The sequence below is a fragment of the Euprymna scolopes genome, chromosome 3 (genome assembly GCF_053919585.1).
Source record: "Euprymna scolopes isolate OS-2025 chromosome 3, ASM5391958v1, whole genome shotgun sequence".
Lineage (NCBI taxonomy): Eukaryota > Metazoa > Mollusca > Cephalopoda > Sepiida > Sepiolidae > Euprymna > Euprymna scolopes.
Window position 1 is genome coordinate 179,654,978 of NC_136484.1, and position 19,687 is coordinate 179,674,664.

The 19,687-nt window shown below is 32.4% G+C and overlaps 1 pseudogene; it reads left to right on the forward strand.

Moving 5' to 3' along the window:
* Positions 1–2,387: 2,387 nt before the first annotated feature.
* LOC145264114 (U2 spliceosomal RNA) lies at positions 2,388–2,560 on the forward strand (annotated as a pseudogene).
* The last annotated feature ends 17,127 nt before the right edge of the window (positions 2,561–19,687 follow it).

Consider the following 19,687-nt stretch of genomic DNA (forward strand, 5'->3'; position numbering starts at 1 on the left):
CATGTTTCATGTAGTGTTTGTATCGTTTAATGGATTGTATTGTGTATGCACGTGTAGATGCATGTCGAGTTGTATATGTGCAATGCTCTTTTTCTTTCCTGTATGGTGTTCATATGCGGGTGCTCATATATCTGCAGGTTTTACACGTATATACTTTCACATATAGAAAAAGTCTATATGAAGGGAACACCTAACGTCACGAGGGGCGATTCTTTTAAAAGGAAAATTATTTGTGTAGGGGTCAGGAGATATATGTAAAAAGTGAACGACTGAATGGTATGTAAGATGAAAAAATTCCCTCTAAAAGTAAATGGCATCCGCGAAGTTAGATTTTCATATATTACATTTATTGAACTTCTCCTGGAGTTGTACACTACCGTAACTGCATGGCAACTAGACGCTTTAATCGACCCCACGCGATTAATCTCTTCCAAGCCAAAGTCCAATCAGTGTCGACTGATTCCCGTCCTCTCTCTAACTCAGTAGCTCTCACTAACTCTGCCCCGTCTGTCCCGCAAATATATAACAGGTTTTATTTGTTTGTTCCAGGTCAATCACATATCAAGTTCATACTTTCATTTTTAATTACTTCTACTTTTGTTTATGTAACGAAAATTACCAAAATATTTCGTTACACAAATTTTAAATCGGAGTTAAGTAAATTCGAATCTTTAATTATATTAATATCCTGTAATTATTATATTGTTTGCGAAAGTATTAATCTTCCTATTTCAATGTATTTTTCTTGCTTTTTACATACTCCATTTCTAAACATTGTAACCTACTGAAACATCCTTGTTGCCTACTTGCTCCATCAGGTCATCCGATGCTATTAGGTAATCTCATATTAAACAAACAAATATACACTACATTATATGATTTAAAATAAATGTACTAATCAGTTATGAATATGTTATTCTAAATGAACATTGATTTAATCCCTGGAGCTTATTAAAATTTCTTAAACTGTTTAGAACTGTATGTTTTGAAGGTATGTAGACACAGATGCGTTTAAATTGCATTTTAAAACGAGCATATTTTGTTTGGATGAGAGAAGCACCATGGAATTGTATTCTATAGATGTAGAGTTCTAGCAGATAAAATTTAAGCAATAATATTTACAATAATTGTACTTAGATATTTTGGTTTTTGTTATGAATGATTTACCATTAGTTTTAGAGAAAAGAAAATATACCTCCTCTATAATTTACCATCAATTGTTACTCTGCTAATGCAAAGAATGTTGAATATTATTTTATACTATTAAATGTTTGTGTAGCTGTTAGATAATTTCTGGATGCTGTAATGATCGAAAAAAAAATCAGCAACGTAATAGACATTTTTTAATGTAAATCTTCTACTTTAAACCTGAATAAATTTATGTCATTAAATAATCTAGAAGCAGCAGGGAAAAACGCATTCACTTTTGGGGAGGGTTTAGCGTTCGCGACAAAGAGGAGAACATCATTTAAAATAATCTACCATTTTTGTTCTCGTGATTAACGTAAAATAAGAGAATAAAAATAGAATTATTTTAAAGATATGTTCTCATAGATAGTGGCGTATTCTGCATTATTGTAAGCAAATGTTTTTAAAGTGTTATGTAGAACATTAGTTGATAAAAAAGTGAGTCGGACCAAAAATTGATCATTTGGTAACCCAGGACTGGAAAAGGTGCTCATTATTTTTTTCACTTATAAACTTCTCATCGTAAGATTACTTGATAGTTTAGAATAACTTCCAAATATCCAATAACTAGCTAGTTTATTAAGCAGACTAATAAACCAAACGTATTCTTGACCTGTGATGTCTCAAGATCTCTAACTCTAAAATTAAAGCCCTCTGCAATGGATTCATTTATCCTCTGTAATATTACACTCATAACGTTAATGTCTGAACGTTCAAAACGTAATCCATATTGCTTGACACAGAATAAACATTTTGTTAAAGTGATTGGCAATACTTTATACATAAAAAAATTCAAATAATTTATCTTGGCTGATCATGTAATAATTTGATGAGAAAAACTGGCTAAATCATTTATAGCACTGGGTAGACTGACCGTGTCGTAAATGTGATTAGACGCATGTCTCCTTAAAGCAGTGAAGAAATTGAAAGTGTTTTGCGAAAACCTTTACGTCATTTAATGTTGAGGTGATCAAGTCTTTTTTCATTCATATGGGTTTGAATACACGCACTCAAGTCTTGTTTGTTAGTTGCCGTTTTAAGTAATTCTAAAGTCAACTAATTAAATATATAAATTGTTAACGTTTACTATATTTTTGTAAAGTGGGTGTAGGTTAATCTAAACTCCACATTACCCCTTCACTCCTCACATTAAAAATAGGCCTTGTGTCTTATTTGCTCGGTGGGGAAGCAAATAAATGCCAATTTCTTGGCCTTTTGGCCAGGATCAAAGTGTAGTATCTGTTCTTACTACATGTTGTACTTATGTTTGTAACTTTGTGATATAACGTAGAGGATCACCTTTCTGTATTAATTTAATGTAAAATGATCACCCGCTTTAAAACCAGCCAGTCTCAAAGCCATTAAACTCATTCTCCAGATCATTAAAATTGGTGTTGAAGGATTAGAGTTATTTTTCAGGCACTCAAGTCATTCTAAAGGTCAGTTAATTCATCGTTAATTTCATTAAAGTCATTCTAATCATTTACTTTTTTATTTATTTAAGTCATTTCAGTCCATTTTTCGGTCATTTCAGTTTATCTTTAAGAATTTCATGTCAATCCTACATTCACGCATTCATTCATTACACGAGAGCACGGGACTATCGGCCTTGTTTTTTGTTTACATCATACATGTGACAATTACTTGTCAGGTGCTTGAACCTTAGCCAGACGTAGAAGATATATATATATATATGTATATATATACATATATATTTATATATATATATATATATATATATTTATATATATATATATATTTATATATATATATATTTATATATATATATATATATATATATATATATATATATATATATATATATATATATATATATACATTTTTTTGCTAAAATCAAATGGAACTATCATCTGAAGAAGGTGGTGGCGACAGAATATGTTTATGGACACATAAATCGTAAAATTGCCTTCCCACTAACGAAACCGCTGTAAAGAAAAAAATTCAGGAGAAAATAGACATAACTCATAAAAAAGAAAAAATAAGTCTTTGAATTTTAAAAAAAGTGTTGCACTACACTTATCTATCTATCTATCTCTCTCTCTCTCTCTCTCTCTCTCTCTCTCTATATATATATATATATATATATATATATATATATATATTAATGAAAACAAAGGGGTGTAGGGTTTACATGATATACGCTTTGGTAAACTTAATCCTAATATAAATAACAGTTTATGGGGCAGTTAGGATGATAAATTTTCCCCAATCCAAGAATGTAATCAATACAAAGAGAGAACTGATTTTCCAATGCAATCATAGGGCAAAATAGAAGTATTGCAATTTTGAAATGGCATAGTCCATCTGTTAAAATGTACAATAAAGATACATTAGAGATTTATATTTTTTTATATAATTATTATTACTACTATACATTGTTATTCTAGTTTTTCAACCAATTCTGCAGAACTTGGTCATCTTATCTTACATAGTTTATTGCTTTTATATTGAATTATAGAAATAACTATTACTACTGCCGGCTGTTCTTATTTTGTTTTATTTTATATTTTATTTTTTATACATGGAGTTCATCACTTATCAAGGCCCCGAAGCCACTCAGGGATAAGCGCTATTGCGTACGCAGTAGTCAATGAGATAGTATTGTAGTAATCATTAGTATTGGGGAATTGATAGTGTGTCTTACTAAAGGGGTGGTTTGCCAGGAATTTGTTTATATTGGACTTGAAGACATGCAAGTTGTAGTCAGGTGGAAACAGGTCAAAGAAAAGAGATAAAAACTGGGGAAAATTATTGATTGTAGTTTTAGCCAGACGATAGTTTCTCGTGAAAGATTGGCGAGGGGGGGACGATTGTTTGGAGCTCAGACGAGCACTTTCCATTAAAATAACGATAAAACAAAGAGAATCTAGCAACGACTATTCTGCAGGAGAGAGGCTTCAGTGAAGAGAAAAGGGCATCCCCCACTAAGCTACGAAGTATATTTTGTACTTTGTCAAGGCAGGATAGGCTCTTTTTAGCAGCGTCTGTCTTGATGTGGCAGCAGTACCCCCTTCTTTGACGTACTTGTCTTTAATACAGATAGAGAATAGCATCAGTAGTGAGATATCTTCTTGAGCGGTGGTTGTGGTGGTGGTAAGGATTGTAGCAGTTTTAGCATCTGTTATAATTTGTATCAGTGCATATAATTGTCATTATGTGTGCCTATGTATGTGTATCAATATGTATATAAATACATATATGTGAAGGTTGTTACTTTATTTATTTTTCTGATTCATATGTATATGTATACGTGTGTTGAAAGTTATATATATATATGTGTGGGTATATGTATATTTATATATATATATATATATGTATATATATGTATATATACTTGTATGTCTATGGGTGTTCTTAAGCATGTATACAAGTTGGTAAGTATGTGTAATTATGGTAGGTATATATTTGTAAGTACGTGTATGCCTGTATACGTATGTATATATATATATATAAATATATATATATATGTGTGTGTGTGTGTTTGTGTGTGTGTGTATTTGTATATATATGTATATTTACTTTTATCAATACCGGTATATGATTAACATAATCATTCATGTCACTATCCCTGTTGCTGCTATTATAAATATTATTATTATTATTATCGACATCTTTATGTTTTTTAAATTATATATATATATATATATATATATATATATATATATATATATATATATAAAAGAGTGTAGCCATGAACAATTGTGTTTTTTTTTTAAAGGTTTTCATCATATTTTTATTTTAAAATATTTTTATAACGCGTTTCGAGCTTAGGGTGTGCTCTCTTCAGATATTTTCGTAAAAAGTTTTTCTTTAAAATGGGAGTTTGTAGATATGCCTCCGCTGATATTAAATATGTTTTTCATAGTGGTGCGATGCGTGTGTACAGTGTTCAGACGTTCTGTCTCCAACTTTAAGTGTTCACAGTGACCGGTCAAAGTTAGTTTCAAAGAGTGTTTTTTAGTCCATATGGTGAAGGTTTTTATGGCTTTTTTAGGGTTCTTTTTAAAGACTTTCTTTCCCCATGTATTGCATACACTCACACACAATCACATACGCATACATATACATTCATGTACATGTACACATGCACACGCACACGTACGCAGGCACACACACATACACACACGTACATACATAGAAATATTTGTAGGAGCATACATATATACACATATACATACCCACCTACACACCCACACACGTACTCGCATACATCCACCGCTAACAATTATTTTTATTTTTTTATTTTTTTATTTTATATATATATATATATATATACTTTTTTTCAACCAAAACACGCATGTATATATGCGCTTAATCATTCCGACATACGTACACGCACCCACACACACACAAGTAAGATGGAGAATAGGTAGAAGATATATATACACACACATACACGCACATACACACATATATGTACACACATATATGTATGTGCACATACACTCACAAACATCCACATACTATGTAGGCACACACACATACACACACACATGCACACACACATACATATGCAGGGGCTCACACATACGCGTATATCCATATCCACACGAATACATTTACCCACTCATACATGTGCATACACATGTATATAAATATACACATACACACACATACATACGGATGTTTATACACTCATCCATCCATATATATATATATGGGCACATGCACTCACAATCACACACACACATACATATTCATACATTCCACCTTGTGTATATATTGGTTGAAGTTTCCTTTCCAATCCATGCACATATGCATACATGGATTCGGTCACCCAAACATAAGTGCACATATACATACAAACAAGATGTAGCATAGATAACAGATGATATATAATTATACACACACGCATACACAATCATATGTGCACACCCACGCACACACACATATACACACGTACACACGCGCGCACATACACATACATACGTTTAATTTCTACTTGTTTGTTTATTTAAGAGAAATGGTACTGTACTGGGTATGGGCGCGCGCACCCGCGAAAGTGTGCGTGTGCCTTATTGTGCTTTTTTGTTGTTTCGTGTGTGAGGGTGCACACCTACCCAAGCATGCATGCGTGTAAGTGTATTTTGTGTTTTGCCTATTTATGTGTATAATTATGGAGAGATGTTTAAGGCGGGGTTAAACTTTGCTATGAAATTTTTTTCTTGAGTTAGCAAGTAGAAGTAGTTGTCAGTTTGGAAGATGGGCATTATCTCGAATCTGCTTCCACTGCATGTGTGTATATGTTGTGATACATGTAGGTGTCTATTTCCGCGATTTTGATGTTGGATCGGTGTAGGGCTACTCTATTACTAAGGTTTTTTGTAGCGCCTATGTAGGATTTACCGCATGCTGGACATTTTATTACATAGATCACGTTTTTTGAGGTGCAATCTAGGTTTTTTTTAATTTTGAATGTTTGTATGGGGTTCGTAAATGTGTATGTGTTTCCCTCTAATATTATGTTGCAGACTCCACATCGTTGTGTGTTGTATTTTGTGACTCCTTTTGTTGCGTCTTGATTGAGTTTGGATGAGGTACGAATGCGTTTTAGGTTTTTGGGTTGGCGTTTGCTTTTTATTATTTTTGTTGTTTTAAGGAAATTGTTTAGTTTGCTGTTTTGGTTAAGTAGGACGAGGTTTTTCGTTATCTCTGTGAAAAGCTCTGGGTTGTTTGTGTTGTGTGTGGAGACGTATGTTAGGATTTGTTCTTTGTTTCGTTCTTTAGGGGTTCTCAAATCTTCTACTGGTATATTTGTCGCAAGTTGGATCCCTTTGTCTATAAGTTGTGATGGGTATTTTCTTTTTCTTAAATTTATTCGTAGTTCCTTGAGTCGGATTTTTCGAAGGTTATTGTCCGTGATTATGGTGCAGATTCTACGTGCTAGGGTGTAGGGAATTGATTTTATGCAGCTTTTAGGGTGGTGACTTTTAAAGTGTAGGTATTGTTGGGTGTCTGTAAGTTTGCGGTAAATGTCTGTGATAATGTTATTGTCTTTAATCTTTATCAGTATGTCTAGGAAAGGTGCACATATGATTGTGTATGCGTGTGTGTATAATTATATATCATCTGTTATCTATGCTACATCTTGTTTGTATGTATACGTGCACTTATGTTTGGGTGACCGAATCCGTGTATGCATATGTGCATGGATTGGAAAGGAAACTTCAACCAATATATACACAAGGTGGAATGTATGAATATGTATGTGTGTGTGTGATTGTGAGTGCATGTGCCCATATATATATATGGGTGGATGAGTGTATACACATCCGTATATATGTGTGTGTATGTGTATATTTATATACATATGTATGCACATGTATGAGTGGGTAAATGTATTCGTGTGGATATGGATATACGCGTATGTGTGAGCCCCTGCATATGTCTGTGTGTGTGCATGTGTGTGTATGTGTGTGTGCCTACATAGTATGTGGATGTTTGTGAGTGTATGTGCACATACATATATGTGTGTACATATATGTGTGTATGTGCGTGTATGTGTGTGTATATATACCTTCTACCTATTCTCCATCTTACTTGTGTGTGTGTGGGTGCGTGTACGTATGTCGGAATGATTAAGCGCATATATACATGCGTGTTTTGGTTGAAAAAAAGTATATATATATATATAAATATATATATATGTATATATAAAATAAAAAATAAAAAAAATAAAAATAATTGTTAGCGGTGGATGTATGCGAGTACGTGTGTGGGTGTGTAGGTGGGTATGTATATGTGTATATATGTATGCTCCTACAAATATTTCTATGTATGTACGTGTGTGTATGGGTGTGTGCCTGCGTACGTGTGCGTGTGCATGTGTACATGTACATGAATGTATATGTATGCGTATGTGATTGTGTGTGAGTGTATGCTATATATGGGGAAAGAAAGTCTTTAAAAAGAACCCTAAAAAGCCATAAAAACCTTCACCAGATGGACTAAAAAACACTCTTTGAAACTAACTTTGACCGGTCACTGTGAACACTTAAAGTTGGAGACAGAACGTCTGAACACTGAACACACGCATTGCACCACTATGAAAAACATATTTAATATCAGCGGAGGCATATCTACAAACTCCCATTTTAAAGAAAAACTTTTTACGAAAATATCTGAAGAGAGCACACCCTAAGCTCGAAACGCGTTATAAAAATATTTTAAAATAAAAATATGATGAAAACCTTTAAAAAAAAACCACAATTGTTGATGGCTACACTCTTTTAAATATACAATTTTTCTCTCGTTGGAACTACACAACCATCACTTTAAATATATATATATATATATATATATATATATATATATATATATATATATATATATATAATTATTCCTAAAAGGATATACTTATTACTAAATGTGTTACTATAATTACTAAATTACTATTATTATTATTATTATTATTATTATTATTATTATTATTATTATTATTATTATTATTATTATTATCATGCTGTCATCCTTATCATCATCATGACTTTCTGACAGTCTTAATAAGCTATGATTCTGCAACCCTAAAGAATTATAATCATCACCCCTACAATTTCTTTTAATAATGACATCGAATTTAACACTTTATAGAAAGGTATGTTTTATGCTGTCTATACAATTTCTGGTCAGTTAATACTAGCTTTCACGGACTGATTCCCCTCACGCTTGAAATCAATTTTTCTAAGTAAGCCGATAATGAAAGTTGCCAGATTATATTTCTCTCTTTTTTATTATTAGGTCCCATTTGACCAGGGCATACTTCTCTTTGGACTACTGCACTGTCTGAAAAAAAAAATTCATTATTTTAGTTTATTTTTTGAAAATTGATTACATTTTTGGATTGGGGAAAAGCTTGTTTTTTTTGTATCCTAACTGCCTCAGAAACTGTTATTTATATTAGTTTTAAGTTTACCATAGCGTATATTAGGTAAAAACCACATGGCTTTGCTTTTATTTATATATATATATATATCTATATATATATAGAGAGAGAGAGAGAGACAGACAGACAGACAGACATACAGACAGAGAGATAGATAGATAGATAGATGTAGTGCAAAATTATTAAAATTAAAGATTTACTTTCTGTTTTTATAAGTTATGTTCATTTTTTCCTGGATTTTTGTTTCTTTACAGCTGTTTCGTAATGGGAAGGCAGTTTTAGGATTAATGTGTCCATAAAAATATCCTGTCGCCACCAACTTCTTCAGATGATAGTTCCATTAGATTTTAACTATATATATATATATATATATATATATATATTTATGTATATATATATATATATATATATATATATATATATACGTGTGGCTAACACCGCAAGGTTCATGCACTAAGACAAGTGCAGTGCTGCAGTATTGCTGACGCACTGCTAACTTATTATCATAATTAATGAGACGTATTAGACTATCAATAATAATGATCCTGATTACGTTAGCAATTCCTCAACTCGTATATATGTATGTGTGTGTTTCTATTTGTATATATATAAACAATATATATATATATATAATTCATACGTCTCTCTCCCTCTCTCTCTCTCCCTATCTCTCTCTCTCTCTTTCTATATATATATATATATATATATATATATATATATATATATATATATATGTCAGGTCATGGCATATGCTACTGGTACCATGCAACCCAGTACTACCTGACTCATCATCGGGTAACCGGCGATTAAACCCGTTCCCTCATCAGACTTCTTTGGTTAGGAGGGTCGCTAGTCTCCCTTAAGGATTAAAAACAAGACCTTTCAAAGGCGAATGAACCCTTTTAAGGGGGCAACGGCCAACTAGCACCATATGTGTTTGTGTGTATGTATGTGTGTTCGGGTGAAGAGGCCTCCCGTAAGCCGTGGTGTAGGTAACCTTTCTAGGAGAAGTAAATCTTTTATTCAAAAAAACATAAAGCGGAAGACCGCATTCAGCTGGTCTCCAGTTTTACTTGTTGCTATTTATCTTTTTTGCTTGTTGCTGGATTTCAACATTTTGAACAGGGAGAGAGATTTAGCTGTCGCACGCAGCTAGGACTCTGTAACATGATCTGTGTATAGATACTCCCTCAGGCATTTATCTATAAAAATGGTCCTGTGGCAATGGGAAATTTGTGAAGTGTGGAGGCTTGAAATGCTGAAATAATAATTGATTTCAATGACCGTCTTCCGTGCCATGCCTGCTTTAGCGTGTGAATTCACCGGTAGGACTAAAAAAAAAAATGTAATTTTTGGGCTCATGGACTGTGTCTTAGTGAGCTGCACTCGTCTGATAAGACGTTGCAACCATCATATATATATATATATATATATATATATATATATATATATATATATATATATATATATTTCTTTACCAACGATGGAAGCTGGCATGTTGGTTTTTCTATCTCTATTCTCTTCTCTTCTATTCAACTGAAGATAAATTTTGCCATGTTTCTAATGCTGATTGAATGAACAATTTTTATCAATTTGAGTTGGTTTTATCAACTTTTTCTCAACAACTGGATTTAAAATTTTGACTGTTGGATTCTTTTGTAAGAAAAAATTGGTTTGGCTTTCGGATTACCATTTAAAATGTCTTCATAAGCAAGAATATACATATGTATATATATATATATATATATATATATATATATATATATATATATATATATATTCTTTTTGGATATATATAATTATTCTAATGCCGATAGTAAGTATAATAGCCAAAACAGAAATGAGATTTTTCTTGTTTTGTCGAGAGCGTTGTTTTCAAGAGACAAAGCTCATCGATTTCTTTTATATAAATTTTATCCTAAGGTAGTGATATGTGGTGTCGCATGCTATCAACCGATCTTGAAAATAGCAACATGACCTTAGAGCCAAATTGTTATGCAAGAAGTTTGGTATTTGCAGTGTATCACTCTGAAGAATTGTGTAGGGGGCTTTACTTATTTACGAGATGAATTTCGGCTCACCGACCCGACCACCCCTTTAATCAAAACGAGGCTGGGCGCCCGATATAAATTAGTTGGAAGTAGGAAGTCGATGTTGCATTTGATTTGCAACAGAGTTGAGTTGGCAGTTAAGTTTAATCTGGTGTGAAAAGAACAAAAGTAGAGGTCGTAAGTTTATAAAGACTTCAAGACTTTTTAAGATGCGAACATTATAATTTCTTATAATCAAAATCCCTTCTGGATGAGAATCAGGACAAAAGCCCACCTATTACTCAAGGACGCGTATATTCTTACCACGACATTCCTCATAGAGATATATAGTAATTTACATTACAATTATTATTAATAGAAGTCTATTTTGTTGTCTCAGTAACAGAAAACATCTAACAAAGAATGAATACAATAATCCTTTCTATATTGCAGATATTGACAATGCGCGACTCAAAAGAAAAGGAACATGTCATAAATGTGTATCAAAAAAGGGGTGTGCAATGAAATCCCTCTATGCAGAAAAATTTAATCGATTGACATTAAGCGGAGCCAGTTGAATGCTTATGAATGACCTGATGTCAGCACAATTAGGAGATGTGTTCGTCAATTTCAGACCGCAGATGAAAGTGGAAGTGATAAAACACCCTCTTGACACCAAGACGCAGCCAGCACCACATAATTTGTCACAATTTTTTGCGAATTATCGTAACTAAGTAAAAAAAAAACATGCAGCGTTAAAAGCTCGTTTAATAATACCACAAGTTCTCGTGGTTAAGTTTTTTTAGTAATAAAACAGGATGCATTATTTCAGAAGGATCCTCCTATACACACATACATGCCTACATACATACACACATACATACATATATATATATATATATATGTAAAGAAAATATAATTTGGTATGTATTATAATGTGGCGTATATATATATATATATATAAAGAGAGAGAGAGATAGAGAGAGAGAGATGTGTGTATGTATATGTATATGTGTGTATATATGGGTGTGTATGTATTTGGTAGTGTGTGAGTTTCAACGCCTATCGCACTTTCCTTTTTAAAATGCCATTAAGCTACGTAATAAACTTACTCCAAGAAAAAAATATCCAAATAACTATAACTAAATTTTAAAAATTTCTCCATGTGAAATGTCCTTTCACGGTTCCATATATTTGAGTACGACCTAACTTATAAGGTATTGTTAACATTCATTTGAATAGCCCCACGCTTACACGCAAATTCACATAAATATCCACACACACACACACACACACACACATATATATATATATGCATATATGTCGGAGCTCGATATATATGTATATATATATATATATATATATATATATATATATATATATATATATATATATAATGCTTCTACCAAATATTAACAATGCATTTGAAAGCCGAAGAAATTATTTGGCTTCGGCAAATAGATTCTTTTAAGAAACGAGAATTTGCTCGTCGTTCGCGAGAATGCCGTTTGCCGCAGGTGTTCACGCGAGATTTAAACAAGTACAATTTAGAAACCCAAGCAATGTGATTTTTTTCTACACTGAACGCTTCCAGTTATGAAGGCAAAACGAAATTTCTCTTTCTGAACATACAGACTTTCGGACAAAAACACACTTACACACATACGCATATACTGAATCATTCGATATATGTAATATCTTTCTTTCTCTCTCCAAATATGTGTGTATGTATGCATGTATGTATTTACGAAAAAGTTAGTATCACTTTAAACTGATTCCTAGTGTCACTCAACTTTGCATAACATATTTTTATGTCAGATAAGATAAAATAAAATTATATGGAGAAAAAAAAAGTAGTCCTCCTTTTATATATATATATATATATATATATATATATATATATATATATATAATTTGTTTTTACACGAGCAGTAATTTGTTACTATATAGTCATAAGAATGTTTCGATCTTCTAGTATTTTAACTATAGAGCTCTTCATGCAATAACCCCCATTTTCGAAAGCGGAATTCTTAATGAAAAACGAAAATCAACTTTCGTCAAAAGACGTTTTATTTTGTTCTTTTTGTTGTAATCGAATCATGGGGTTGAAATTCAGCTCTGCGGAGAACTGAATTAATTGGGTACGGATTTGTTAGTTTATTTATTTTCCTAATTGTGTATTGACTATACACAAATAGGAAAATAAATAAACTAACAAATCCGCACTCAATCAACTCTGTTTTCTGCACAGCTGAACTTCACCCCCACGATCCGTTTACAAACAAACAACAACAAAAATCATTTGCCAAAAGTTGATTTTCGTTTTTCATTAAAAATTCCGGTTCCGAAAATAAGCGTTGTTGCCTAAAGATGAATTTAGTTACTAAATACTAGAAGACCGAAACATGATCATGACTGAATAGCACAAAATTACTGCTTACGTAAAGACAAATTGAAAGTATAACTTGCTCTATTTTCGTATGGGTCACTCTTGTATTAACCTCGTTATATTTAACTGGTTACCCTACCTTTGAAAATGTGCAGCCTCAAATTATATATATATATATATATATATATATATATATATATATATATATATATATATATATATATATATATATATATATGAGGCACTATTTTGTAAGGGGCGTCAGATCGTATAGATTCCGAAATGATTGATCAGTTTTTATCATTTTTCCACAAATGTACTTTGATTCTGATAAGTATCAACAATCGTAAATCGATAAAATCAGATGTAATAGAGTACAGTTTTATTTTCACTTATATTTACCCCCTTATATATCCCAACATCGGAAGAGATTTGAGAAGTTTTATCAGCGTACAAGCAGAAGGGCACACTGTATTAAACACGCAATAAGGTATTTGATAAGACAGGCGCGTTCTAAATTAATGTTTCTATTTGAAGCACGATTGAATCTTGCTACTTGGCGTTTCGATTTTAAACTTTAATGTAAGCATATAAAAAATAATTTTAAAAAATCAACATTAGCGCTCTACACTTGTTTGTCTGTATAGCGTTGTATATCTGGTTATCTTGCTTCATGTAATAATTATACCTATTTACTATGCCTCCCCACGGGACAGAGTTAGACACCAGGGTCGTTTTTTAACGTGGAGAAAAGGTACAAAAATAAAAATTGTCTCAGTCGTGAAGGATTTCTCCTCCACCAAAAGAGAACAAGAAATGGAAGTGCAGCATCTGAAGAACAGATGCTACACTTTGATCTTGTCCCGAAGGCCAAGAAATGGATTTAATTTTTGTGATTAAATGATGCCGTATGTATATATATATATATATATATATATATATATATATATATATATATATATAATTATTTTTTTACTATAATAATTAAATACCTACAGACACTAGTGTTTCATCCTTTCGGGAATTTTCAGTTCAGGGTGTCACGATTAATACCAGTCGAACGATTTGAACCCCGCAACACGAGACATCTCTGGCTCGATTAGCGAAGACGCAATCCATTCGACTACCATTAACCGCGTGAAATAACGTTGAATTGAAACATCTTACTTTTAAATGTTCATTTACGTCAGTTAGACAGTGATCTAATCGTTATACGCTGATCTATGCAAAAGGGCTAAACTGACCGACTTTAATTCAACTGAAAGTGTTCACCGATAAGAAACGAATTTCTTAGTGGAACTGTCATATGTATGTATGTATGTATGTATGTATGTATGTATGTATGTATGTATGTATATTGATGAATCGCACAGGTAAGAAATTCATTTTTATACTATGAAAAGGTTAGTAATTGCAATTAAGAATAGGAAATTGGATCAAAATTTTTGTAACTTGTCTTCTTCCTAAGATTAAGGGTGGTGGTGTTTGATCAACACTGCTGGGGAGCCATGATGTAATACACTGTTTTGTTTTTAAATCCCCGAAACAGTGTTTCATGGTAAACAACTGATTATCCCTTGAAAAATAAAAAAATGGTATTATAGTAAATTTGAGAGTTGATGCAGTGATTGCAGGTGATTAAATGACTCACTGACTAGATGTTTTTTTTTCAACGAATGATAAAAAATAATTTTTTGTATAGTTTCAAATGTTAAAAACTTCAAAGACTATATATATATATATATATATATATATATATTTATATATATAATGTTTATTCGAAAAACTCTTTACTAAATTTAAATGATCATTTAGCAAAAGTGACACAATTAGACAGCACATTAATAAACTTTTTTACTTATATATATTTTAGTTATACGAACACATAAATTAACAACTCTATTGCTGTCTATGAATTTTTAAATGAAATTAAAATAGTGTTTTAGTGAACATAACGGATAGAAAAAAATAAGTGTTAGCTAGAATTGAATTTGCACATGTCTAATAGAACTATATTTACCATTTTAATGAACATTTTTGCATATTATCTTACCAACATATTTCACCACACGTTATACATCCGTCCAAGCAGAACTTTCTCATTATTAACCATCCGCAGATTATTATTACTATTTCCTGGTTATTTTTGTTATATGACTAAAAGTTTTAAGTGTGCCGAAATATTTACATACAGACAGAAACACGTATACATGCATATACTGCTTCACTTAGATAAAATTGACTAGCAGTTTTTTAGAAAAAAATCACCAAGCATTAAATAAAACGATAGCAATTTATATGGCAAATTTAATTGATTACATTCTTTAATAGCGCACATGTTACGTTTTTAGCTGCTCATCAATAATCTATTATTTGAGAATGTATTTATTATTTAAATGATAACACAGATATTACCTTCAAATAAGGGAAACTCGCAGACGAAATGGTTTGAATAGCTATTATTTCTTATCATTCAACCACGGTAGTGGTTGAATATATGCTTAAGTCCGAAATTGAATGAATACAGACACATTCAAACCCCCACCACTAATTCGGTTCGCAACCAAATTTCAAACAGGTTAAAAAGTTGGATAGAACACCTCATTAGCTACATTTTGAAAAAAAATTTCGAAAATTGGTTCAGTAGAAAAAAAGTTACAACAAAATATGTGGGTTCACAAACCGGAGAGTAAGTACATAAGTGACTAACGCTTTTTTTTATTTTGCATAACTTTTTTTTTGTATACAAATATTTTTTACTGCGATTTTGCCAATATGACATGTTAGCGTAAAGGTTAGAGTATCGGGGGTTGGTGGAAAGATTTTAGGTTCAATCCCGTGTATCGTTTTTTTATATTTAAAAGCCTAACTTTAAAAGAGGATTCAGCATACAGTTCCATAGTAAAGGTGATAAAATCTCACTTTGGGGGTTCATTTAACTACTTCCCTTTTAACAGTTGCCCTCAATAGTTCTACTTGAACTGTTCTGTGCCTCACCATATACTCAATACATCGGATGAGTACTGGTGGCACATTGAGTTCTCGTAGCAACTTGAACATACTACTGAATGGTATGTTATCAAAAGCTCCAACAATATCTAAAAAGACACCGAGTGTCATCTTCTTTTTTGTTAGTTTACGCTCTATACAGATCACGAATTCATAAACCGCAGTCTCGGTAGAGACCCTGGCTCGGAAATACTGTGATTGAATGATAAATATTGCATAAATGTGTGTTTGAGAGCTATTTTTTTAGACAATCATTAATAAATATTATAAATTTATATATTAATACAATAGCAATGCCTGGAAAAATCATGGATTATATGGAAAAATGCGCGCATGAAAAGTAATATTCTTAAGATTTTATTAAACCTGGAAAAGTAAAGGACAAGAAATTCAACCTGGAAAAGTAAAGAACAAGATATTCTAGTAAAGTAAAAAATAAGAATTTTTTAGACTTAAAATATTGCAGCTACAAACTGAATTAAATGATCCTAATTATGATATAATAAAATTATTAATTTTTATGTAAATTATAAAATTATTAATTCCATCTGCTAACTAAATAACTAATGAATTAATTTTATTCAAACAATTTTCACTACATAAATATATGCAAATAATAGGGGGGAAATAAGTTCAATCCAGCGACTGACACCCTTTCTAACTCAACAATAAACAACAACATATGCAAATAATAAATAAAATATTTATCAATATTCAAATTTTATTTTTAGCTGCAATATTTTAAGTCTAAAAAATTCTTTTTTTTTACTTTACTAGAATATCTTGTTCTTTACTTTTCCAGGTTGAATTTCTTATACTTTACTTTTCCAGGTGTAATCAAATCTTAAGAATTTTACTTTTCATTTTATTTTTTTTATTACATTTTCACCCCAAACAAGGCACATTGCCACTTTGGTGTAGAGGGCTACTATCAGGGGAAACATCTACTAGGGTACTATGTAGGGATTAGGGCAGCGAGATGTTGGGTCACGTTGCATTTGAACTTATGCATGTCAGTACAGTTGGGGAAGCAGTAACCTGGAATGGAATTCCAAAGTCTAGCAGTTCTGGGGAAGAAACTACTGGAGTAGAAAGATCTTTTACATCTAGGGATCTCTACAGTGTGGGGGTGGGATTTTGCAGCTTGTCGGGTCTGTCGAGGGTGTTCACCTCGTAGGGGCACAAGTGCTTGCAGTTCTTCAGAGCATTCACCATTATAATACTTGTAGAACAGGCAGAGGGATGCAACGTTTCGACGATGGGACAGAGGCTGAAGTTTTGATGCCAGTTTAGGGCCTATCAGATTTGCGACTCTCTTTTGAACCCTGTCAAGGAGCGAGAGACTAGTAGCCGATGCACCGGCCCAAATATGACAGCAATACTCCATACATGGGCGAATAGTGGCCTTATAGAGGTACAGGATACTTTCGGGTGTTAAAAGTTTTCTAGCACGGTAGAGAGAGCCCACCTTCCTTGCAGCGGGCCTGGCAATGCCCTCGATGTAATTGTTCCAACTCATGTTTCCTGTGAACGTTAGGCCAAGGAGCTTGAGAGACGTACTCTCAGATAAAGAGTCGTTGGCCATTGCTATAGGTGGTAGAGAAGGTGTCTTGTAATTATTGAATGAAACCAGTTTTGTCTTGGTGGCATTGAACGTTACCATCCATTTTTGTCCCCATTCCACTACTGATTGGAGGTCATCCTCTAGTGTTTCTGCCATTACTTTAGATATATGTTCGTTTGTTTTCCTTTCGTGCCTGCTATAGAGTGTGGTGTCATCAGCATATATACCCATCTCAGAGGCAATCTTGTCGGGGAGGTCATATGCGCGCATTTTTCCATATAATATAATATATTCGCCTTGCAACTTTATTTTTATCATCTGCTTTTGCCTTATTCTATTTCGTGATTTTCCCCATATTACAGCGTGAGCGACTTTGCATAATTAACGAGTTGTAGTCACGTTTTATATGTATAACACTTAGAACGTAGTATTATTTAGGAAGAGTGTATGCGTAGACAAACTCTTGCGGGTTATGTAATATGTGTTCTTAATTAAAGTGTTGGTTCAGTACGTATAAAGGAATTTGCTGATTATTAATTTTTTTTTCAAAAACCAAAGGGCCCCAATGCCACAATGCGATAAAGTTCATTTTTAAAATTATGATGCTATCACTAAAGAATGCGTTGAACTTCAACCCTCGACCACACTCCATATGGACATATACAATAGTTCGGTATGGTTATGATTTCTATTTGCTTTTAATTTAAATAGGCTTTTAGTCATAATGTTAATAAAATCCGTTATTATATTCTCTAACATCTAAATCATAATCAATTGGATTGATCATGTTCTGCATACGAACTTTTCCTATATAAATTGTATGCATCTGAGTTTTCATATACTTTTAAGTGTATCCCGGTTTAACATTATTGCATTCCTCGGTGAACTGTTATGTTCATAATCTCAAAGCGCCTCTATATTATTTTTTCCGCTTTTATACTATTCATTATTATTTTTGACAACTAAAAACTTAACCATTAGCAAAGTATCCTATCAAACATATTTATGGACGCATGGCTCAACTTCAATTTATGTAAAATATATAAAACCAATGAACTTATAGACTAATTAATTTTATTATGTTATGTAATACCAACTATTAACATTGACTTAAATATATTTAATTGTTGGCATTCCTACTATATAACTTTTGTTCACGATTTCGTAACATAAACTGATTTAGGTGTCAGTACTATTATACCACCTTACATCGGTTCGATGAAGCAATGAAACTTACAACTGAATAACACCTGCACTTATCCAAAGCTGAAAGTACCGGAAGTGGATAATAAGTTCGCTTCGAAGAGCGTAAGACGAAGATCGATTAGAGCGGTGAGGAAACTTAATTAGAATTGTGACTATTTGACAGTTGGCACTCTGCAAAGTCGGCATCGAATGACGATCATCACGACACGAGTTAATCGAACCAGAAGAAGCGATGCGAACATGCATCACGACTTGAAGGCTAATCGCTCACTAATTATAAGACTAGAGATTATAATCAATGACGATAGATGCTCTAACAAAGTATTAACGTAATTGCTCCCCGATGACTAAAAGCTGTCTTCGAATAATATACATACATATAAAAGATTGTATATACA